The 24,465-nt window shown below is 45.0% G+C and overlaps 1 protein-coding gene and 1 long non-coding RNA gene across 3 annotated transcripts in view; one reads left to right on the top strand and one right to left on the bottom strand.

Moving 5' to 3' along the window:
- Window positions 1–2,773: 2,773 nt before the first annotated feature.
- TWIST2 (twist family bHLH transcription factor 2) overlaps window positions 2,774–24,465 on the bottom strand; it is a 38,583-nt gene continuing 16,891 nt past the window's right edge. Inside the window, exon 2 of the mRNA XM_064166984.1 lies at window positions 2,774–2,990. The gene's annotated coding sequence lies outside the window, so the exon portion shown is untranslated. The remainder of the gene's footprint in view (window positions 2,991–24,465) is intronic.
- Window positions 15,478–24,465, top strand: part of LOC135187923 (uncharacterized) — a 34,704-nt gene continuing 25,716 nt past the window's right edge. For both annotated transcript variants that reach the window (XR_010307499.1, XR_010307500.1), the window contains exon 1: window positions 15,478–15,662. This is a non-coding gene — a long non-coding RNA (uncharacterized LOC135187923). The remainder of the gene's footprint in view (window positions 15,663–24,465) is intronic.

Raw genomic sequence — 24,465 nt, 5'->3', positions numbered from 1 at the left:
AGTATCAATTCTTTTAAACATATTATTTATGACCTGGAAATTGAAACCCAGCTTCAGTGTGTGTATGACTGAGAGTCCACCAGAGAGGTGGTGGAGAAGGTTAATGAGCAGTAGAATAACCCACTGGTGTTTGCTCTCAGATTGGAAAGTATATAGGAAAGAGGAGCAGGTCCCTGACCTTGAGTGACCGTTTCTATAGTGCAAATGTCTTTTGTGGGTCATGCATCTCTTCTGGGCACGATAGGCAAGGGCCTCTCTAGGTTACAGGCACAGCTTTTCCACTGCTGTGTGTCCATGCAGCACCTCTATTTGAGAAGGGCTTGCCCTTAGCGTTTCCAGAAACAAGAGTGACAGAAATTAACTTTTTACTCTAGTGGAAGGCAAGCATATAGGCTGGTTGGTCTCATGCAGACTGAGATATGTTCCATTTTGCTTAATAAAGGGTTCTACTGAGAGTAGCAGTCACTCACAGTGCCAAACAGACATGTGTCTTCTCTGCAGCACTTGCAGCTTGGGCAAATCTCCTTAGCCAGAGTGCAAGTAAATAGCCAACTACTCCTAGTGTTGGCAGGCAGGCATCAACCTGCCATTCAGGAGTGTGGCTACTAGGCTGAGAATGGTTCTCCTGCCCCTCTGACCTGATGAGGCTGTGTCTGGACTACTATGTCAGTTCTGGGCCCCCAAGTTCAAGGGAGACATAGAACTGCTTGAGAGAGTCCAGTGCAGAGCCACAAAGATGATTAAGGGAATGGAACATCTCTCTTATGAGGAGAGCCTGAGGGAGCTGAGACTCTTCAGCTTGGAGAAGAGGAAACTGAGAGGTGACCTCAACAATGTTTATAAATACGCAAAGGGTGAGTACCAGGAGGATGGAGCCAGGCTCTGCTCAGTGATGCCCAAGGACAGGACAAGGGGAAATGAGTGGTAGTTGAGTGGTAGTGGAAGTTTCATGTAAACATGAGGGGGAATTTTTTCACTGTGGGGGTGACAGAACACTGGAACAGGCTGCCCAAGGGGGTTGTGGACTCTCCCTCTCTGGAGATATTCAAAACCCAGCTGGACACAGTCCTGTGTGATCAGCTCTAGGTGATCCTGACCTGGCAGGGGAGTTGGACTGGATGAGCTCTTGAGGTCACTTCCAGCCCATGACATTCTGTGATTCTGTGAACCTGGGAAAGTGATGCTCATACCTTCTGCACCCCATCAACCACTACCTGGGAAACAGCTTTTAGACAAACTGCTGAGTCTTGAAACATTTCAGGGTGCAAGAAAACATCTCAGCTTCTTCTCAGAGAGTCAAGACTGTAAATCTCATACCCCTGGTAGCTGCATGACATCTTTATTTTTATTGGCAAGAGAAGCGGTATACACAGCAACATTGCAGTCTCTTAGCTCGTTAAAAATATCTCAATAAATAAAACAAATAAGCAACATATACACTGGAACAGAAAATGAAAAACAAAAAAGGGAGGGGAGTGAGCGGTAGTAAATCATGGAGCAATAAGGAAGAGGTGGTAGAGTGTAGAGGGCAGTCTGTAATCCAGGCTGTACTTGAAACAAATCATGCAAGGAGCTGTGGACACAGTGGGCTTTGTTGTCTGTTTTTTCCCCTTTCTCTTTTCTGAGAGCCTTGGTCCAGTTTTGACATTACTGTACAAGAAATCAGATTTTGAGTTTAAAAAAACCCCAACTGATTAAAAATAAAAACCAAAAACCAAACAACAACCCCAAACAAACTCAATACAAAACCAAAACCAACTAAAAAAACCCCAACAACCCCAAACAAACCCAATACAAAACCAAAACCAACTAAAAAAAAACCCAGCAACCCCAATCAATCTCAGTACAAACCCAAAACAAACAAAAAAATCAAACAAACCCAATAGAAAACTAAAACCAACTAAACTCCAACAAACCCAATACAACCAAAACCAACTAAAGAAAACCAACAATCCCAAACAAACCAAATACAAACCAAAAACCAACTAAAAAACCCCAACAACCCCAAACAGACAAACCCAATACAAAACCAAAACCAACTAAAAACCTCAACAACCCTAAACAAACTCAATACAAACCCAAGACCAACTAAAAAGCCCCAACAACCCCAAACAGACAAACCCAATACAAAACCAAAACCAACTAAAAAACACCAACAATGCCAAACAAACCCAATACAAAACCAAGACCAACTAAAAAAAACCAACAACCCCAAATGCAATACAAACCCAAAACCAACTAAAAAACCCCAACAACCCCAAACAGACAAACCCAATACAAAACCAAAACCAACTAAAAAACCCCAACAATGCCAAACAAACCCAATACAAAACAAAAAACAACAAAAAAAATCCCAACAACCCCAAACCCAATACAAACCTAAAATCAACTAAAAAAATCCCAACAACCCCAAACAAACCCAATGCAAAACCAAAATCAACTAAAAAACCTCAACAACCCCAAACAAACAATCCCAACACAAAACCAAATGAAAATAAAAAACAACCCAAAGCAAACAAATCCAATACAAAACCAAAACCAACTAAAAAAAAACCCCAACAAACCCAGAACAAAACAAATCCAAACCAACCACAGAAAAAAATAATACAGCTAAAAGGAAGTAAAATCAAACCCAAACATTTCTCATAAATGTATTCCTGAATTAAGCTTTTTTTTCAGAAAACAAAAACAAAAGAAGAAGAAATAAAACCAAAGGCAGAGATGGACACACACAAAATCCAACAACAATGAACAATCAGGAATGTTGCTTCTCTTTTCTCTTTGGTCAGTCAGCTGGAGAGAGATGTTGCAAAGCTTCAGACCGTTAGCTTTGGTGCTGTTTTCAGCTCAGTCTAAGAGCTCTGCAAGAGTTCAGAGCAAGGGAGGTCAAGAGGGGTCTTTTGGACCTGTTTACTTGAGGTTGTTAAGGTTTCAGAAGCTACAAACTTGGATACATCCCAATTCCACTTTGGTCTCAGGCTCTGGACAGTCTGGAGAGGAGAGAAAAAAAAATGAAGTAAGAAAAGAAAAATAAATACAGCACATACAAGACAACCTCCTGAGATATGTTGTTGGGTAAGCTCTTTGACCCCACAGATCAAGGCTGTGGTTAGTGAGCACCTGTAACCACACATTGAAACTTGCCCCAGCAGCATGGAAGCACACAATTAATCACTGGGTGAGGTCTGCTATACTCAGAGTGAACCCCACAGTCACTTCAGCAGGTGAAACAGGGAGACCAAATGCTCAGGTGCCTGAGATGACCTTTAGAAACCTCACCCAAGGCAACTCTCAGCTCCTTCTGCTGGAAGCTGATGTTTTCTTTCCATCCCAGAGTGATGCATTGACAAGATATCTAAGCGTATCCAAACTCAGCAACAAAAAAAAGTAACCTAAACTTACCAGTTCATTTGACTTCAGGATGTACAGCCCAAGTTCAGAGTCTGTTTGTGTCACAGCCTATTTCATGTGTTGTACTGTATATAGTAAATCCATAGGCAGAAGCAATGCATCCACCAAAAGTGGATAACAGCAGCTACAGGCAGCAGGCTGATAGCAGCATCTCCATCCCCAAGAGATGTTGTGCCCTATTTACCACATGATTCCTGGTGACCCATCCCTGTGTATCATCTCTCCTGTGTCCCATTCACCAGGATGTGAGAAGATGTAGCAATTTGTCAGGGAGACTCATTACCTGCAAGTTTTGCTCTCATTTGCAGCAACCTGCTGCTGCTCAGCTGTGGGCTGGTGGGGCAAACTCTATGGCCCAGCAGTGCCCATGGGAGATCCCATCTAACTTGAGGGAGGAATGGTGAGATGATGTTTCTGCCTTCAGAAAGCCACCTCAGCTCATGTATCAAAAAGCAGATGTAATTATTTCCTCCCACTAAGGAAAGCTTCCATTTAGCTTATTTCCTTCCCTTTCCTTCTCAAAGTTATTAATTATCTAATTACAACCACATTCTGTAGACGAGTTTGGGACTTGACAGGCTGCCCAAGACCACTTAGGAAAGCTTAACTGGTAGGAGTGTGCGAGCAGCCGGTGGTTTGTGCCTGCATGCATCTGATGGATGGCAAGCTGTCCCTTTCCTAGTGCTGGCATTGCCAGGGAGGCACTCAGGAAAGGAGAAGGAAATACGGAGAGGAGAAAGATCCCACGGGATGATTTTCTGATGGTCTCTTTTCTTTAAACTGTTCTTTTTTCCCAGCAAATAGAAGCAGTGGAGGATGTTTGCTTCCAGATACATGAAGTAATACTGTGCCCTGGATTTCTCTGAACCTGGCTGTTGTGTAAACCAAGGTGGAACCAGACAGAAAGCAATACCAAGCTGATTTTCTTCTGCTGAGCTTCTAAATTCTACCCAAGACTGGAGAAGTCAGGCACAAAGATGTTCTTAGAGCAAAGTGAGTGGTTTGAAGCCAATGTCTTTAACCCTGGGTGAGACACCCTGCTCTGGCTGCTGCTGCAGTGTGCAGGATCTTGTTTCTGCTGGTTCTTTCTGGTTTGCTGCAGTTCTTTTGGCTCTGGCCAGCTGGAAAAATGGGAATTTCACAGCAGCTCAGTGCTAGTAGGGTGTTTTGGCTTCCCATTAACTGCGAGATGAATGAGCTCAGTCTATCCTGTGGTCAGCAGCACTGCTGTGCCCCAGGGATCTGGTTTGGGACTGACAGGTCTCTTCCTGTGCTTTCAGTGCTTTACCCATGATTTCCCATTCCACACAGTGTGCTGAAACCCAGGGCCATGGTGGGCAGATGTGGCTTCACTGGGTGCTCTGGTAGGCTGTTTCTTCTGTTGTTTTCTGAGATTGTCTGCTGCATGCTAAAACAGGCTGTATCAGCTGATGCTGCAGTATCATGACCAGACACAAAGGTCTGGCCATAATACTGCTATACCTGGGTATAAAAGGACTAGTCTTCCCATCTTGACATGTACTTCCAGTTTGCACTGTGAAACTGGTTTTTCTTACCACTAGTAAGAACCACTTACTAAGAGAGTAAACAGAGTAAAATCTGCTCCTTAACAGAGACAATCTCTCAGCACAAGAGAAGATGAGAAGCCCCTTCTGTATGACTTACTGTCTCCATTTCTTTCTTTATGGACACTTAAGATGTTGGATACTGACTGCTTTTGAAAAATCTGGCACTAAGCAGTAATTTTTGTGGAAGGAGGTTGGCACCTGCTTGTTGCATGAGGGACACACTTCGGTGGTGGGATGCGTGGGAACACATCTAGTTCAGGCAGAAATGAGATGTGTGATGACTGCCTGAACTCAGCCTATTCCTCCTTAGATACCTGCTCCAGGTCACTCAAGTACAGTAGTACTGGGCTAAAAACCTGTTAGTGCCCCATATGAAGCTTAAGTGGACTTCTGTGTCTTCTTGGTTTGCCTAAAAGAATGCTGTGCATATCAGAGGAATTATACCCTGAATCAGGCTTGTGATCTTCATATCAGAAAACTAGTCCTTGCTTGCTATGGTTTGAGACTTGCAGGGGGAAGAAGGTTCAGTTTGTGGCTGAAGAAGAGGGATAAAACTCCCCCAAACTGCACACTTCTCTTTTCTTCTCTCCTACCCAGTGATGCCACACCACCACAGCCAGACCCTTCATGGAGGCTGCCTCTTCTTGCCCCTTCTTTCCAGAGAGTCCACTATCAAGTGCCCCAGTAAACCCAGCGCCTCATGCCTGGGCTCCCAGAAGGACTGGCTCTGGTTGCACAACTCCACAATGACCAAAAGAGGAAGCACGGCCCCATTTGCCTTCAGGAGCTATAAAATGAGTCAAAGGGGCCCTTCTGGCTCCATCTCCTCTTAAATTATAGAAGGCTTTTCTTAATGATTTGGTGCTTTAATGGACCTTCCCAAGGTCATGCTTCATGTTTACGATGTTTTAATCCCAGAGGGGCTCAGAGAGGCGTTCATCAAAGCCTGCCAAGGCACTCAGATGGCAGCTACTCCTGTGGCACTTCCCAGCTCTGCTCCTGTGAGCTGGGTCCACAGACTTTTACTAATGTGCTCCAGCAGGAATGGCTGCAGGTTTCCTATGGCAGCTGAAGGATGAGGTATAGAGATGTGAGCCTTATTCTTAATGCAGCTGCAAATCCCATAGTGGGTTATACAAGGAGGGGACAGAACTTCTTCCTGGCACTCAGACAGTGAGGTAGCACAGAAGGACCTTTCAGACCTTAGTTTTAATATCTGCTTATGCACAGGTTTGTCATTTAAACACTTTCTCTTCATGTGTCTCAATTTCCCTGCTTGCAAAAACTACAGTGCATCCCTCCTTGCTTCTCAGGAGTATCCAGAGAAGAACAGCAACAAAGAGTCTAGAGAGCAAGTCTTATGAGGGGCAGCTCAGAGAACTGGGGTTGTTTAGTTTGGAGAAGAGGAGGCCTCACTGCTCTCTACAACTACCGTGAAAGAAGGTTGCAGTGAGGTGGGGGTCTTTTTAATGACCATGGTGGTGTTAGGTCAGTGGTTGGATTTGATCTTAGAGGTCTTTTTCCAATTGAAAAAAATGATTCTATAAAGCACCACTTGTGATTCTCCAAAGCCATATCACATCAGATTGTATCAGAACAATATTGTGATACTATACTATGCCATAACAATATTGTATTCTAACAATAATTTAATACTATGGTATAACAATATATGATTATGATATCTGGGCTGAAAGATGATACATGGTGAAGCTTTCTGCTGAACATTGCTTCCAAGCATTTCTTTTTACCCTGCAGCTTGTGCTGCTGAATACAGTTGTTGCGCAGTGCTGTGTCACACACTCAATACATCTTCCTCTGTGCTGTGAAATGAGGGCATATAGCTCTAATTTTCTTTGCTTTACAAACATTTTCCAGCACCATATGAACCATTCCCCAGCCCAAGAGCATAGCACAGGAACTATAAGAACAGAGAGCTGCTGGATTGCTGTAAGGTGGCAAGAGCACATCCCCGGTTACAGGAAATGTTGGAACGAGTCTCCCAGCCCTTTGCTTGTATAAGATTAGGGTAGTTTTGGTTAAAAGGAAGTGATTTCCATAACGTGACCAAGAGTGCACATGAAATAAGCAGTGCAGCAAAAGGCCACGCTGGATGAGACTTCAAGCAACCTGGTCTAGTGGAAGGTGTCCCTGCCTGTGGCAAGGGGGTTGGAATTGAATGATCTTTAATGTCCCAAACCATTCTACGAATCTATGAAAACTTTTTGAGATCATCTCTTTGTTGAGTTTGGGTTTTGGTATTTTTTTTGGTTGGTTGTGGTTTGTTGGTGTGCTGGCTTGAGGCCAATTGGAATATTTTAATGAGAGAAAATAGATCATTGTTGTGAAAAGAAAGTAACGATGAAGTCTATATCATTCATTGGTTTGCTGAGAGGGATAAACAGACAAAATGTCAACAATTAGACCCACTCTGGTCTGTGACACTGCTCCTTTCTGCTTTTCCTTTGACCTGCTCTAATATCTCTCCACTAATCTCAGCTAACACATAATAATTGCTGGTTGCTTTGTTTGTCTGACTGGGAAAGTAGAGGGAGAAAGAGGGGGTAAATTTGAGCCCCTTCTGAGCAGTTTTCTTCATCTGGGAAGGAGTTTGGATTTTTGTGTTATTTCTGACTTGTATATAATTGTAAATAGTTGGAAATATATTGTGTATATATGCCTGTAAATTTTGCTTCCAAGCTGTTGGAGCTAGTCTGGTAAATTTCAGTAGTGTGGGGGGGTGAAAAGTTCCTAACCTACCACAGTTAGGGTTTTTGGTGTTTGAGGCTTTTTTTAGGTGGTGGTGTTTTTGGGTTTTTTTTGTGGGGTTTTTTTTAATATGTTTTTTCAACTTATTTTAAAGTTAAAAAAAAACAACTCAAAAACCTTCAAAAATATTTTAATATGTTAAAAAAATTACCTTTTTTAAATGTAAATGAAATAATTGTTCTGTCCTTAGGTCCCATCCTATTTCCCTCCACACAGTGCTTCAGCCTGACAAAATCCCTACCAGAAAGGCCCAAGTTCTTGCCTTGCATTTGGGGCTGAGGATGAGGCCAAGCAGTGAGTTGGGGGGCTGAGGGGTCCCAGAATCAGGGCAGTGCAGCATGCACCAGCTGCTTGCACTACACCAGCTGGTACTGATTTTGGCAGTCACTGAGAAGTTTATAGACTGCTTCCTCCCTTCCCCTTCAGCTTGGGGAAGTAAAACACAATGTGGGTCAAAGCCAAGACCCCAGCCCCACTCAGTGGGTCAGTACAGGACATGTTGCCCATGGGCTGACAATGTTGCCTCCAGGCAGCTCTAGAGTGGAGGTGATTTCTGACCAAGCATCCTTGATGAAGGGGGTTTGAGCTGCAGTAACAAACTTCTTACAAGTGACACTAGCAAATATGCTCCTCCTCAGCCCCGTGTGGCTGCCCCAGCTAGCTTCCTCTTAGGCCCACTTTGTCCCAGAAGTTCTCCTGTCTGGGGCACTATCCCTGCCACTGTGCTTTGCCTCCTTCAAAGTGTCCCTCTGCAGACCGAGTCTGCTCTTTAAGCAACCCCACAACATTCATTTTAATGGGGTGTTGACATCAAGGGGTTTTTTTTTTTTTTTTTTTTTTTTTTTTTTTTTTTTTTTAATTTGTGGAAGTTTGGAGCAAGCAGGGAGCAGCATTGCTGAGACAGGGTGATGAGCAGTGGGGCTGCCTCGGGTGAGGAGGTAGGACACAAGCAGAGCAGGCAGAGTTGCTGGGCATGGGTGACAAAAGCCTCGGTGATCATCCTTCCTGGGAAAATGTTAAACAAATCCATGAGAAAGCACAGAACAAATTCAGCTGGAGACCTCCATCACCACTATCTCAAAACATTCTCCAAAATGAGAATAACCAGAAAGGATTAGTACAAGAAACATACAGCAAAAAGCCTGCTTGGGCTATCGCTAGTCCTCATCCATGCTGTTAATTAAGGCTTTACTGTGCTAGGTACTGCACAAGAGTTAGTAAAGTATTACAGGTATGTTGCAAGTGGAACGGGGAAGGAGAAGGAGGATTTGGATCTGCTTGTGGATAATGTCTGAAGAAGTTGGAGCAGAGCAAGCCTGCCAGCCAGTGACTTCTCTGGTTGTTGCCCAAATATGTACCCCTATGGCTGGAGGGCCTCTGTGTGTTTATGGCGAGGAGGAAAACGTCACATAGATGACGGGAATGCTCCAACTCCCAGGTTCAAGCAACGCTAGGTCACAACACAAAAGCGGGTGCTCCTGCTTTGGAACAGTCGGCACTAAGTAGCAGCTGCCCTTAATAATTTGTCAGAATAACTGAATGTGGCTGGTTGGGTTATTGCATGATGTCATAGCCCCGGTACGCCTGCTCGCCCCGCGGGCACGGCGATGGGGACACGCAGCAGCCAACAATGCACAGCGTGACTGCCGCGCGCACGTGTCAGCCCCTCGTGCCTTCGGAGGGAAGAGGCCAGCGTGGGCTGGTGCGAATGCTGGCAACGCCAAAGCAAGCAGCTCCAGAAACCGGGCTCCTCTCTTTCAGATTAGGAAATGCCAAGCTGGAGGGAAGGATGGATCTCAGTTTATTGACTCTCAGGCCAACAAGTCTGAATTTTGGTTACTTCTGGCTGTGGGAGCTCTCTCACCTGGCTACTGGGACATGGGTTTGGGTGCAACCTGTCACAGGCAAACTGAGCTCCTGAAAACATTCTATGCTCTTCTCTCCTCACCTCTGAGACCCAACTCGATCCTAGATTTACCAGACAAAGAGGCTGCCAATAAAGACCCATGTGTCAGCTTGCAGAGGTCTGAGATACCCAGGAGGATCATGCTGGGGACACAGAAGTCACCTATTCTAGTAGAAGTTGCCATCATCATGGGCAGAGCTTCTATGTGAGGTGCTCACTACCAAACGTCCCCAGTTCATCCCTTAACCTTGCTCAATGCTGAGTTTGGTGAACTCCCAGCTGTCTTGGGAATGATTGCTTTAAAAAAACATATGGCAAGTATCAGTCACAATCCTCGTGGTCAGGTTTGAAGGCTTTGCCTTCCAGCATCCTGTGGGTTTTTTATCTGCTCAAAACCTTCTGAAACTTATGCTGCTTGAACTGAAAATTTTCCATGCCCAACGGTGATTCCTCCTTCTTGTCGTTGTTTTTGTTTTCTGCAGCCTGGGCAAAAATGATCCAGCTGTTACAGAGCAAGGGGAGAGTGGAAAACAGCCATGCTCCAAAAATCCAGGAGGCTTCCCCATGACTGTGTGTTGAAGGCTGGGACAGCAGTGGGTGGAAAGCTGAGAGGCAGAGTGCAAATTGCTCACCTTGCAAAGCAGCATCTCACCTAGACCTGGAGGAAATTAAGTTTGATTTGACCTAATTCAAAGCCTCCTAATATTGCCTTCCAACTATGCACAAGGTGAGTGTTTCTGTGAGCCATGCGAAGCAGACCTAAGGCAGGAAGCAAGGGAGTTATTTTGGCTTGGCTTTTGTCACAGCACTTGCGTCCACTGTGAAGCAGCAGAGATGAGCTAGAGTGGAGGCAAAGTGGTGGCTGGCAGGATCTGGCTTGGAGCTGGACTTATGATGAGCAAGTTGGGATGTACATGTTAAAACCAATTATTTTCTACCTTGACTAGAAGACAGTCTCAGGCTGCGCCAGGGGAAATTTAGGCTTGAGGTGAGGAGAAAGTTCTTCACTGAGAGAGTCATTGGACACTGGAATGGGCTGCCCGGGGAGGTGGTGGAGTCGCCATCCCTGGAGCTGTTCAAGGCAAGATTGGATGTGGCACTTGGTGCCATGGTCTAGCCTTGAGCTCTGTGGTAAAGGGTTGGACTTGATGATCTATGAGGTCTCTTCCAACCTTGATGATACTGTGATACTGTGTGATACTGTAAATGTGTTCCAGCAGAATGTCTGGCCAGACTTTAGCAAAGCTTAATGCTGGGAGGCGGTATGCCTCTTGCCTCTTTCCTGCCTGAAGAAGCACTTGGTGTCACTTAGGAAGCTGAAGTTAAGGTATGTCCAATCACATCTGGTGATGTGGCTTTGCCTTTCTCTTCTGCCATGCCAACCCCGCCTGCCCCAAGTGTTCCTAGGAGGGGTCCTCTTCACGTGATGCTATCTTCCCTCTGCCTTCTTCACCTGAAATGAGCAATTTCTCCATTGCTGAAAGCAGAACTCTTTTTTAATAGAGTTTGTAGAGAAGCTTTTACTGTCAATCAAAACCTAATGCTAGAAAGTGATGTCAGAGTGACATTGTCAAAGGCTTTTCAATTCTGCAGTATCTGTGTTTAAATTTCTACATATAAGTTGTATAAAAAAAACCCCTTCAGTTAAACCACGGCGGATTTAATCTGAATTCATCATTTTTTTAGGTGTGATTATGAAAACAGGGCTCTGTTCTGTTTAAGAATGGGGAAAGACTGTCTACGTGTTCCATTCATGTTTAGGCATGGTTAAAGATGTATATAAATATTTTGATGGTAAAGTCACAGGAAGAAGAGATCACAGGAAGAAGAGATATGCTGCTCTGCATGTAGTGTACAAAGAGCTACACTCGCTATGGGTGTTGGCTGCACCTCCACCAAAGGGATATTCTCAAGCTCTTATGAAGTTGTCAGCTGTCTCCAGAACCAAAACAAACAAGAGTCTATACCTTTTTCCCCCTTTGTTCTGTTATTTGAATGGCATGGAAATGCAGCTTCTTAGAGAAAAACACCCTCTCACTTGGCAGTAGCAGAACCTTCGCTAGCAGGTGAGTGTGTACCCTCCCTTCTGGGAAAAGCAAGTGCGTGGCAACCCCTCAGGAGGACAGAGAGATGTGTTTTGGAAAGTCATTGCCACAGTTTTTAGAAAGGGTCTCCCTTCAACTGACCACACTGCAACAGAGTGCCTGAGTTTGGAAAAACAAAATGATGACAGTGTGAGATGGGACACCAACACTTCAGTCTTGTCCTTGGCCACTTCTAGGTTGCTGCTTACATGTCTGCCTGGGAAACCAGCCCATACTTGCTTCAGCAATAGTCCATGGGGATACTCAGCAACAATACAACCAGAGGTGAGGCACAAAGCAGAAACTCTTTGGGTTTCAAAGATGGTTCACACCATGTAAGGCTGAAAAGATGAGGACGGGGAATAAATTCACATCTTCATGGCTGTTTTCTGCCCTCCAGGGAGTGCTGGTCCCTGTGCTGTGGCACAGAACCCTCCATGGGCCAGGAAGCAAGGGAGCCCAAATGCACAGCTGTCCCTCAAGGAATGGAAAAGGCAGCAGAGTCAGTCTGCAAGGCTTCAGAGGAAGCAGTAGAGAAAGGAATTCAGATAATTGTGTACATGCAGAGGGGGAGAGAAGGCCAAAATCAGATCTAATGCTGTGGGTACAGACAGACTGAAACCAGATACCCTGGCTTGTGTTTTTCTGCCTTTGCTGGTATGAAGTCTTATCAACCATCCACTCTTGAAGTATCCCAGATGAAGGAAAGCCACAATTATGTGCATCTTACAGCTGGGAAACCATTTAAAAACATATTCCTCACTGTTCTTCATTCCTGAGCCACAGGACTCTCCCCTGCTATCACCAAACGTATCCCTCTCTGCCCAGAGGAAAGCCTCACATCTAATTCACCTCAGGCTTTTCAGACCTTGGAGAATTTACCTGTCCAAAGCTGGTCAGAGGGAAAACAATCTCCTTACATTGCGTGTCTCCCAAATTGGTTATTGGGAGAGTAACTAGCTGTTTGATGGGATGTGTCATGAGAAAATGGTGATTTAAGCCTTTTCCCCTCCCTCTGAGGCTCTTTCTGTTGCCTCAGACCATCCTGTGCACTGTCAAGAAAGGTCAATGTCTTGCTCACTCCTCACTGTCCAGGAAAAATTCTGGTGATGAAAGATCCTACAGATGCCAAAACCAGAAGCCACTGGGAGAGCCTGTGCCACTCACCCCTCCAATCCATCTCTTGTCCTAGAGGCAGAGCAGAACAGAGGACAGCCATGAAGCTGGAGGCCAGAACAGCTAGCAAAAATAGATAGCTGAAATAGATCTGGGACATTAGTGAGTGCATCACTCATAAATAACTACCCACAGCAGACAGAAGTGGACTGATTCATTTTCAGCTAGCAGCTAGTATTGGCTGAAGTGACTGAATAATTTTGCTTTAAATGCTTTTCATTTTTCTCTTGCTGTGCTGCAGGAAGGCTGCCTGGTGCCCATGGCCTCCTATCTAAACAGAGATTCTATGGACCAGATGTAAAGGCCTGCTACCCTGGAAGAGATGCCAGACCTGTAGGGTGCTTACATCCAGTTCAACAACACCACAACATATTTGTCACTTTGGGTTTTTTTTTCTTTCTTTCCCCCTCTTTTTTTCCTTTTTTTTTTCTTCCAAAAAATGTAGAAAATGGAAAATTTAGAGGTGCAGTTGACTGGCATATTTATCAGCACAGCCTATATTTGAAACTACTTTATTAATCTATAATCTTATCTATTAACGTTAACCAGTAGTTAGTTGGCTGCTGTTGACTGTCACATACTTCAGTGTTTGGGCATTTATCATGCAGCTGACCTTCTTCCACTCTCTTTTTATTTAAAAGTAGAAAATATTTTTCCCATTCCTACAGGTACAGATTTACCTACACAAGGCTAAACTCCCTGGAGTGAAATAGACATCTCCAGCACCAGTATAAACTGTGATGCTGACAAACACCTTTAGCACCTCTGCATTCTCTGACCTCAGTTTTTCTTTAGCACCTGATAACCAAGCTGTTGGGCTTTCCTTGGAGCTTCAGTTCCTTTCCACTCAGAAGAGAGAGATGCTCACCAAACAGAAGATAAAGGTCTGGTGCAGCCCCATCTTGGAACCTGTGAGATACCTGTAATCTCAGAGCTCCTCTGGGAAACCAGCTGCACTCCAAGGTGAATTGGCATGTCTTACCTATGCTCATAGAGTCAACCAGGTTGGAAGAGAGAGAACTCCAAGATCATCCAGGGCAACCTAGCACACAGCCCTATCCAATCAACCAGACCATGGCACTAAGTGCCTCATCCAGGCTTTTCTTGAACACCTCCGGGGACAGTGACTCCACCACCTCCCTGGGCAGCCCATTCCAATGCCAATCACTCTCTCTGGGAAGAACTTCCTCCTAACATCCAGCCTAGACTTCCCCCGGCACAACTTGAGACTGTGTCCCCTTGTTCTGTTGCTGGTTGTCTGGCAGAAGAGACCAACCCCCACCTGGCTACAACCTCCCCTCAGGTAGCTGTAGACAGCAATAAGGTCACCCCTGAGCCTCCTCTTCTCCAGGCTAAACAACCTCAGCTCCCTCAGCCTCTCCTCATAGGGTTTGTGTTCCAGGCCTCTCACCAGCTTTGTCTCCACTCTCTGGATGCATCAACATCTCTCTTGAATTGAGGGGCCCAGAACTGGACACAGTACTCAAGATGTGGGGAAGAATAAGGTGTACAAGGGAAGAATAACCTCCCTTGTCCTACTAGCCACATTATTCCTGATGCAGGCCAGGATGCCATGGGCTCTCTTGGCCACCTGGGCACACATCAGTGTGAGAAAGCCGAGGTGGCCTCCATCATACTTAAAAACTTGTGGACTCAACAAATTCCTGAGGCAAATATGCCCTTTGGGGCTCTGAAACACCCAGAGAAAGCCACATCTTTGGCATTTCGACTTGTGGCCGATTGCCCCAGCCCAGGTAAAATCAGTCACCGGGGCCTCACCACAGGGAGGGAGAGTGAGAGCCCTGCCAGGAAGCCTCTCTGCAGCAGCCTCTGGGTATTTGCTCCAAGGTGCTGTGTCCTCCATTTGCCAGAAAAATTAAGGAAAAAAAGAAAAAAAAGAAAGAAAAACGCAAGCCTTAAACAGGAAAGAGTCTCCCCGAAGAAACATTTCCCCCAGCCCTGCACTCCCCCACAGCCCGAGCCCTGGCCTCTGTGCAGCAGTGGGGTTTGTCGCAGCTGGAGGAGGAGGCAGGTTTGTGGGAGCCCCTTGTTAAAATCTTGGCAGGACATCACTGAAAGCAGGGCTAGAAATTGCCGAGAGGCGGAAGCTGCTAATGAGCAGTTGGAGCAGGAAAAAGCAGAGCACTTCAGTGTTTGAAAGGGCCATCTAAGCTCTGGCTGGCTCTGCCCTGCTGCCTCGTGGGTGGCTCAGCAGAGCAAGTGCTAGGAGACACCACCGGCGTCTCCTTGCCCACGAAAAGGCAAGTGGCCAGAGGCAAAGAATAGAAGGGAACTGGTCACCACCTACCCTCCTGGCTAATGAAGCATCAGAGAAAACCCATCGGTGTATCTTTGGACTCATCTCTTCTCCCAAGAGGAGCTCACATATCCTTTGCATAAGAAAGGTGTGGAAGGAAGAAGCAGGGATGGGTTTAAAAGGCAGAGAATAAGATGTGCTTGAGTAGCTTAAGGGAAATAGATAGGACTGAGGTAAAGTGATACAGGTGTGTCCTTAAAGAGTGGCTCTGAAGCTGATGAGGCTCATGCTGAGGCAAAGGGCAATCATTTCACACCTTCCTTTCCCTCCTTAGCACCCTCATCCTCCAGCCTCCGTGCTTCTTAGATCATTATAGGCTCCAGCTGCCAGACCACAAGAAATTCTGGGCAGGCACTTGGTTCTGCCTGCCAGCCTGCAACACGCACCCGAAGCAGTGCCAGAGAGGTGGACGTATGTGACACAGCAATCAGGTAAGGAGGGTAATGTCATTATGGATGGGCCACAGACTTCTACTGGAGCGTTCACAGGAAAAGCCACGTGTAAATCCTACCTTGCACAAATACAGCTTGCAACCTAAGGCTTAGTTTAGTTCAGGAAAATGTTGCATGACCTCTCACAGTTTGATGACTTATGCCATTGGTGGGGCTACGATGGCTAACTGCAATGGTCATGTTATCTGTGCCGAGGTGTTTGAAAGTGAGATGTACTGGTACTGCAGACAAATGTGTTCTGGTAGGTTCATTGAGACTATCTGGGAGGAGAATATCAATAGCTACATGGCTCTTGACCCTCCTAGCAATAGCAGAGAGTATTGGACAAAGAGAATCCTTTTCTCCTCCCTCCCATGTTCTTGCCAAAATAATACAAATTCTAGGAAAAACACCTTCAGTAGAAATATATACATCTGCAGCTTTATTATTTTTCCAAGGGAATTCTTTCAGTCTGGCCTACTCAGCCAGCAGTATCCCTGCTTTCCTTGCTTTTCCCATGTGCAGCAAGTATTCAGCTGCAGTTTGCAAACCTCGTGAAAGGCAGCATCTCTGTGGGAAGCAGTAAGCATCATTTTCTGACTCCACGACTGAGACTGGACATTGGCAAGTATCATCCCATGCAGGATACCTTTCCTACCCATTTCCCCACTTTTCCTGTCCCTGTCTGGTTTGGATTAGGTACTTCAGGAACAAGTCTTGCTCTGTCTGTATGTATCTGGCCAGCAGGACTAGGGAAGATATCAGTTGCCTGATTGTGTTCACTTTTGAGCCCTTCACTACAAGGTCGATGAGGTGCTAGAGCAAGTTCAAAGAAGGGCAGTAAAGCTGGTGAAGGGTCTAAAGCACAGCTCTTATGAGGAGCAGCTGAGGGAACTGGGCTTGTTTAGCCTGAAGAAAAGGAGGATCAGGGAAGACCTCTGTGCTCACTACAACTACCTGAAAGGAGATTGTGCTGGGGTAGAAGTCAGTCTCTTTTCCCAAGTGAGAAGATACAGAGCAAAAGTAAACAACATCAAGATGCCCCAGAGAAGATTTGGATAGAACATTAAGGAAAAATTTCTTCCCTAAAAAGGTTGTCAAGAATTTAATTATGTTGCCCAGGGAGGTAGGGTTGTCACCATTCTTGGAGGAATCTAAAACATTCCTGTCTAGATACGGTGCTGAGGTACATGGTTTAGAAGTGAGAAGTGCTGGGTTAGCGGTTGGACTTGACGATCCTAAAGATCTTTTCCAACCCCAACAACTCTGATTCTACAGCTGAGTACAGCAGGAACATCCTCAGCCATCATTGCAGCATGAAGACTCTCCAATAATGTTGGCTTGCAAGAGTAAATCTGGGTGGTAACAGCCATCCGTTATGACTGATGCAACTGCACAGATTAGTGCTGGTGGAATTAACAACACAAAAAATCCTGGTTTAAAAGTATCTATGATTTAAACTCCTTCCTTAAAGAAACAAACCCCAACCAACCAAAAAAACCCTCAAACACTGGGGGTGGTGCACCCATTAAAAAGCTGAGAGAGTTTGCCTAAAATCAATGGCCGTTTGTGGACCTCTGTGAACAATCTGTGGGACAGGTACAATTGCCTTACGAAGTCAGGGTGCTTTTTAATGTTCAATACAGTCACTGACAAATAGCAGCTGAAACACCTGTAGGCCAGATGTGCACAGTTGTATGTGTGCTGCTGCTGATCAGTCTTCAGATTACATCATGCTCCAGATGCCTGACTTCAGAAACGCTTGGAAGGCAGAGCTGGAGGGAACAAGCTGCACACTGAGGCATTTCTTTCTTCCCAGCTTCTCCACATGCAATGCCAAGCCCTTTTCTTGTCACCTTGACCTGTGCAGTGCAACCTCAAAGCAAACAGGGGGAAAACTCCAGTCAGCAGTTTGGGAAGAGTTGCTGGCATCCTATAGCCAGGAGTAATGCCACTATAATGTGCTGGGGAGATGGGCTATGTACCGTCCACTCTGTTTCTATCACCTGAGACCCAAAGAAACATCAACACTTGCCTTTGAATTGGTTTGTTCTTGTGTTTCTCCACACTGCAACACATGGCACAGCTTTGTTGGTTTTGTACAAACACATGTGCATAGGTGCATGTGTAAGGGAGCTGCTGTGAAATTTGAGTGATTTCAATTTTCTGTGGCTTCATTCCCCACAAGAATTATGGTACTTATGCCAATAACATTGGGAAACAAAACTTTGCCTGCCCTGAGACAGACTAGGAGGTGACTGCTGAGAAAACACCGTTTTCTTTGTGTGTAGAGGGGGAAAGAAACTTTTCCTTTTGCTGCATAAAGCTGTATTTGCTCTTCAAACATGGCAAACAGGCACTGAGGCAGATTCCTTGAAGTGAGAGGGATTTAATCCTCAGGTTTTCCACTTATGGATCTTTACAGAGCATCACAAAATGTTGTTAGTGGGAAGAAGCAGGATTCCTCTGTCTCCTTCCCCAGCATAGTCAATGTCACTGGTTTTGGCAGTGCCAGGACTCGCATCCTGGGTAACATTCCCAGATGTTTGCAGAGGAAAGAGTGCTACTTTGGCATCTTCCTCCTAGCATGAGGCAGTGATTGAAGAATGTGCCCTTGCTCACCACACCCCAGTCTCTGAAGCCGGTGATCGCAATGGCTTGGCCCTAGCCCGGCAGCGTTTCCCACAGCAGCAGGTGCAGCTTTTTGATAACCACCCAGGCTCTGAGTAACGGTGGTGATTCAGTCTATGTGTTACTAACCTCCCAGGACTTTTGGAGGGGATTGTACCAGCCCAGGTCTCCATCTGGGATTAATCAACACAACTTCATTGAAGTCAAGGGGCCAAATACTCACTTGGAATAAACCAGCTTAACTCCACCACAGTCAATAAAGCTACTCTGATCTTTTTTTTTAATGCATGAATAGTCCAACTCTTTAAAATATGTGGGGTTACAGGGTGTTGCCCTCATGCAGAGGGAGTTACATTTTTATATGCCAGACAATCCTGACGGGGTAAAAAGTACTTGGCATCAAGTAAGGCACTCCAGCATGTGCTGGAGATGTTAGCCATGCTGTGCTTCATAGAAAGCCACCAGCCAGCTTGAGGATCTGAGGCAAGTACAGCATGGGACAGGAGCCTGCTGCATAACAAGTGAGCTACATTTGCCTTTCAAGTACGATGTATGTGACTGAGGATAATACTATGCTACTGGAAATGATGACAATCACTTTGGATAAGTGTGCTGGTAGACCATGGCTTACTTTGCTTTTGTTATATTTACTGCCCAGAGGCTCTGTCTTTAGTGGTCTGACAGCTGAGAAAACACCCTGTTACAACAGGAGCACTTCCTAGCAAGAGCCATCCTGGGATCTTCTTCTCTCTTGAGCAGTTTGTGCCTTTCCTGTAGCATCATGCTGTACAACCCTTCTCAAAGTTCACATCTTTCACTTTCCATGCAGATGGCACTGTGCCTTCTCTAGAGCAGCCTTCCAGGTTGCAGCCTCAGTACTTTCATTGAGCTGCTGCACTTTAGCTTGAGGAGCCCCTTCCTCCCCAGCCTTGGTGTTTATAACTAACCCTGACACTCACTCTTCTCTTCCTTATCTCCTTGCTAGTCTCTTCTCAAGGCTGATTCTCTGTGGCCTTGGGGGTGCCCAGCACAGCTTTGCATCAGAGACCTTGGTAGACCAAGTGTTAGGAGTTATGGTTACTTGTATGGGTAGAAATGGGTTTGGACTCTGCATGGAGTTGTTTTGGTTTGAGAGTGTTTTTGTTTGAATATGCTATACTTCAGTGTGGGCTTGTTTTCTTTGCTTTAGACCTCTTAGTTGGTTCTCATCAACCAAATGCTTGACTGTCCATGTTGTTCTTCAGCCCTCTTTGTGCACCTCAGGCAGTGGTGGCTACTAGAGGGGCTCCTAATTAAGGTAATGGCAGGGCTTCCTGTAGAGGAAGCCAATCAGAGGTTGAGAATCTCCCTTGGGGCTAGTCATGGGTGAAATATTTTATCTTTATTTTTGTGGTTTCTGGTGTCACCCTCCTACTTCAGGAGTGTAGTCTCCTGAGGAGGTAGCAGGAACTGTGAACAACCCTGAATCACTCGTTTTTCCAGGACTCATAAGCCTAGCATCATTGCTTATAACTTGGCTTGAGGTTGGCCAGCTGCTTTACAGGCTTTCCTGAAACTGTTACGTGGGTGATGCTGGGCAAGAAACGGGAAGCTGAAAAGAGAAAGATCTTAATCATAAACTCTTTAGCAACATGTTTCCAGCCTGGATGGTGCTGTGATCTCCCCACCAGGATGAGAGCTGCCCAATCCCCTTCTCTGCTCCAAGAGCCTGCACTCCCATAAAGTAATATCCTGAGGGTTTTAATTTCCTCTACAGTGACTACCTAATTTTTAAAATTATTTTTATGTGTATCAGTGACACAAAGATGGTGTATTCTACTTTCTACCAACTTTCTGTGTTGCTGCTTCATTTTTCTTCCTTATAAATAAGTTATCCACTTAAGAGCTGTCTTGTCAGTCTTCCAACACACTTACGGAGTTTATGGCTTTACAAGAGGTAAACCAAAGTTAATTGCTCCCTTACTACTAGTTCTCAGGGGGAAACAAGCAGTCTTGCTCCAGCAGGCTCAAACTCCTGGAGGAAGAAACATACAAAGATGAAATCCCTTTGCTTTTAAGGGACCAGAAAATGTGAGCATGTCCTTAGTTTGTATCTGTTTAATGAAGAATGTAATCTTCACACAATCTTCAAGCCTAATGTTCAAATATGCACTGTTAGCTTTGTTGGCTTCAGCGGGATTTAGCACGTGGACTAAGGATGTGCAATGTGCTCCACTGAATCGGAACAGGCCAGAAAATGCCTACCAAGAACTTGATTTGTATGCAGAATGCACACAGAAGCCTAGAAAAAGCTCTGGAAAATTGGTTTACATGGTCTTTTCCAGTCTGTCGTTCTGCAAAAGACAGATGTATGTTTTCTTGTCTCCAGTTGTCAGGATTTTTTGAATTTCAGTGATTAAATGAACAGATTAAGTCAATGTTTTCAACCAAACTAGTGTGGATGACTCAGCCTAACACCAGCTGGCTGGTCTTGTTTAGGTTTGCCAGCTGCAAACTGGACTTGTTTGAACCTTTGAGTCTGAACTCTGCAAAGTTCCCACTGAGCTAATAACCTGTATTACTGCAGTACAGTACCAGTGCACTCCCCTTTCTAGGGGGAAGGAAGAGTAGTTGTCTGCAGCTTTTAAAACCAAAACAACCTTCTCTGCTTTCTTTTTGGCAGTGCTGTTTTTCTCTGAATTTCACAAGCTGCCCTAAACTGTGCAGATCCAAGCTGAGCTTGTGTTTGTGTCAATTTGCTGTTGGTGGGCATCTTCTCTGACTGCTTGGGTTTGCAGCTGATGCTGAACAGCTTTTCTGCTCTATACGACTGAGTTTTGCTTGGAGCTTATGTTTGCAGTACAGCACAACATTTCCTTAGGTTTTATTTATTTCCCAGGTCAAATCTACACATCTATGTTTGCAGAGCACGAGGGAGGCTAGGTGTTGCATTTAGCAATTGAAATGGAAGCTTTAAAAGCTTGTTAGGAAATCAAACTGAATGCAGGTTGCATATAGGGAAGCATTGATATGTTGTTTAGAGATGTGTGTGTATTTCTACACACAATATAGAGATCATTTATGATACTCTATTTAATATATTGTATTTACTCTACTGGCTTTAAATATACTGTAGATATGGACAAGAATAAGGTGTCTATAGTGACTTAATATAAGCCATTTTCACTCCTCTATGCTTTTTACCAGTTAAAGATGCTTTTGTTTTTCTTTTGAAATTTCTGGTTTCCACTCTTAATCAGGCACAGATGTGTCCATATCTGTATGTATGCTGCACACTTACCCTGTGCACACATACACAGCACCTGCCTGGATCAGCAAATATTGGGGTGCATGTCTGTGAGTACATGTAGTGCTGCAAAGCCAGCATTCAGCTACTAGGGAGCACAACAGTAGGGGTACCATGGACAGCCAAAGAGATTATGGTTTTAGACATTATACATCCTGGAAAGAGCCTCCTCTTCTACCTGATCCTCAGTTCTTAGCAAAGGTGAGTAGCTGTATTACCTACAGCACCCTCACTAGAAAAGTAAATAGGTTTCTATGGATCAGCAGTTCCTCAAACTTAAAGGCTTCCTGAAACCAGTAGCTATTTAAATCCACCTCAGTAAATGAATGTTTTAAGGGAGGGAGTCTGGCTGGTTCTTGTGGCACATTCTTTTTCCTCAAAGGTGGAAGAAGTAAGAAATGCAAATGGCAAGGAATTCAGAAGTTTCCACTACTTGAATAGGGGTGCTGCAGCTTAGGGAGGCTAAAGGCCTTTGTCCAGAGCAGGGTGCCTGGCTGGGAGCTATTCTCTGCAACGCATCTGAAGCTGCTGCCCGCTTGAACTGCAGCTGGAAGTCTTGCAGCAATGCAATGTGCTTCTGTCCCCACGGCACTGGCAGGAAGTCTTTGGAAATCTGCACTCCCCAGATGAGAATAACTCATTTGTTTGTGCCATGCCTGTTGGCTGGGGAGGTGTCCTCTGACTGGGGGAGCTGCCTGGCCACACTTGCTTTCTGGAAGGGTATGGATGCACCCTACAGGAAACTTAACCTGACATCCCACACAATTTGGCTGAACAAAATGATCTTTGCCCTTTCCATACTTATTTATATTTTCAGTTGACTGCATAATCTGGGCCTCTAGAAAGTCCCTTCAGGAGGTCACACAGCTGAAATAATAGCTAATGAATTTTAAAAAATTATTTGGGAGTTATTAAATATTTGGTTCTTTCTTCCCTTCCCTCCCCTCAGTCCCTCATTGGAAAATGTTCCTGTGCTATTCCACTATAGCACTTTACCAGGCAGGGTATACTGCAGAATTATCCTGACATGTATGAAGGAAGAACCTATACACATCTTCAAGTGTTTTAGTGTTGGCATCAAAATAGATAGGGCTGAAATAAGAAAGCTGGATGGCTGAAATGTGTTATGTCACAGCAGCTCCAGAGACTAAAGAAAGCTGCTGGCCTTGCAGAGATGTCCTTATTCTGCTCCCATCACCTCACTTGGCTATTTCATCACTGGTTATGGAATGGTCTTAAACCTAAGGGGTAAGGCTCTCCAACTTGTCTGGCTTTAAACCATCCAAACTGTTTCCTTCTACCCTTTGTTAACAAAAGGAGTTCAGTTTATTCTTTCTCAGTCGAGCTGTCCCTGATTATGCAAGCTAGTGTCTGACTGTAGAAGTTGGTGGTTTCTGCCTGTTTGGGGGAATCTGCTTCTCTTTTACATGCCTGCAAAGATCCTCCTCTGTGCAAAGGCTGTGGATGAAGTGCTTAGTTTCTGGGGACTCTTTGCCTGGCCAAAGAATCACCTCTGATGACTGCCAGCCAAGTCATTTCGTTGGCTGAGGATTGCTCCGAGGCACAAAAGAACCAGAGATTGCCAGAGATCTCCAGTGTGAACAGGGTCCTCTTGTTAGAGTGATGCCTGGTCAGACTCAGCTTCCCAGCCTGCCTATTGCCTCTTCCCCTTTTCAAAGGCCCTTTGCTTCCTCTGCTATTGGTCTCCTGGGCTCCTTTTAGTTTGTTCCTCCTTCCTCCCCCTCAGATCCCTCTGCTACCTCTGTGCTTTGCTCCGTCACTTTCCTCTGCTGAGATGTGGGCACAGGAAATGATCCAATCCCTTGGTTCAGATTCTCTCAGTATTTTCTTGTGTCTTCTCCCAATTTTGGTCTCTTTGCCATCTGTAAGGCTCAATTTAGTACCAGTGAAAGGCAGGGAGAAGTGTGTGAGCATGTGTCCTATTGGAAACTCTCTGTAATATTGCTGATTAAACTTCTTAAGGCCCCTCCTCACACAAGGCTTCAAGAGCAGTGCAAAATTCTTCTTCTATGTCATCAGTGTGGCTTTGTCCTGCCTCAAAGGCAGCCAATACTTAAATTCCCTCTACTTCCCCCCTCACCATCATGAATCATCTGTTACAGTTATGCTCTAAAAAGGTGCATCTTCCCAAGATCCTACTTTTCAGCAGGGACTGCAGCATGGAGAAGAATCCTGCAGTTTTCTATCTGTAGCAAGTAAATTCCAGTGTGTTAAGACCTACAGCAAAGTGTGAAAAAAGGAATAGATGTAGATATAGAAATACATCTGAAAATGCCCACAACATTGGAACATTCCTGCCCCAACATCTGTAATGCAAAGATCTTGATATTTTCTGCTTTCCTTTCTGCACCAGAAACCTTTCTTGCTGTTGTGGTGTCTAGCCCCAGCTCTGCTGTATTGCTATTTTATCAAAGTCCCACTCAAGGCAAGATTGGATGTGGCACTTGGTGCCATGGTCTAGCCTTGAGAATTGTGGTAAAGGGTTGGACTTGATGATCTGTGAGGTCTCTTCCAACCTTGTTGATACTGTGATAATTTGATTTATTTGTTTAGTAAGAATGCTGTTAACACAGCAGGTAATATCTTCACCAATGTAGTATTTTTAATAGCAGATGTTTCTAGTCTTTGGACTTTAGATGAAGAGCTTGAAGACATGATCTTTAAAGAGTCCCAAACTAGCAATAACGCCTTGAATTATGCTGTCTGAAATCCTGTCTTAGTTCATGCCTAATGTGGGAAGCTGACAACTGATTGGGAATGGGGAGGAACCAGGGGCATAGGCTGGTGAGAGGCTGCAGAAACACAAGAGGACTTTCACAGCAGGGTGAAGAGAAATGCTCAGGTATCAGCATGGTTTTTGACAAA

Source organism: Pogoniulus pusillus, chromosome 2, assembly GCF_015220805.1.
Source record: "Pogoniulus pusillus isolate bPogPus1 chromosome 2, bPogPus1.pri, whole genome shotgun sequence".
Taxonomy (NCBI): domain Eukaryota; kingdom Metazoa; phylum Chordata; class Aves; order Piciformes; family Lybiidae; genus Pogoniulus; species Pogoniulus pusillus.
The sequence above is the reverse complement of the archived record's forward strand: the minus strand, read 5'-3'. Positions and strand labels throughout refer to the sequence as shown.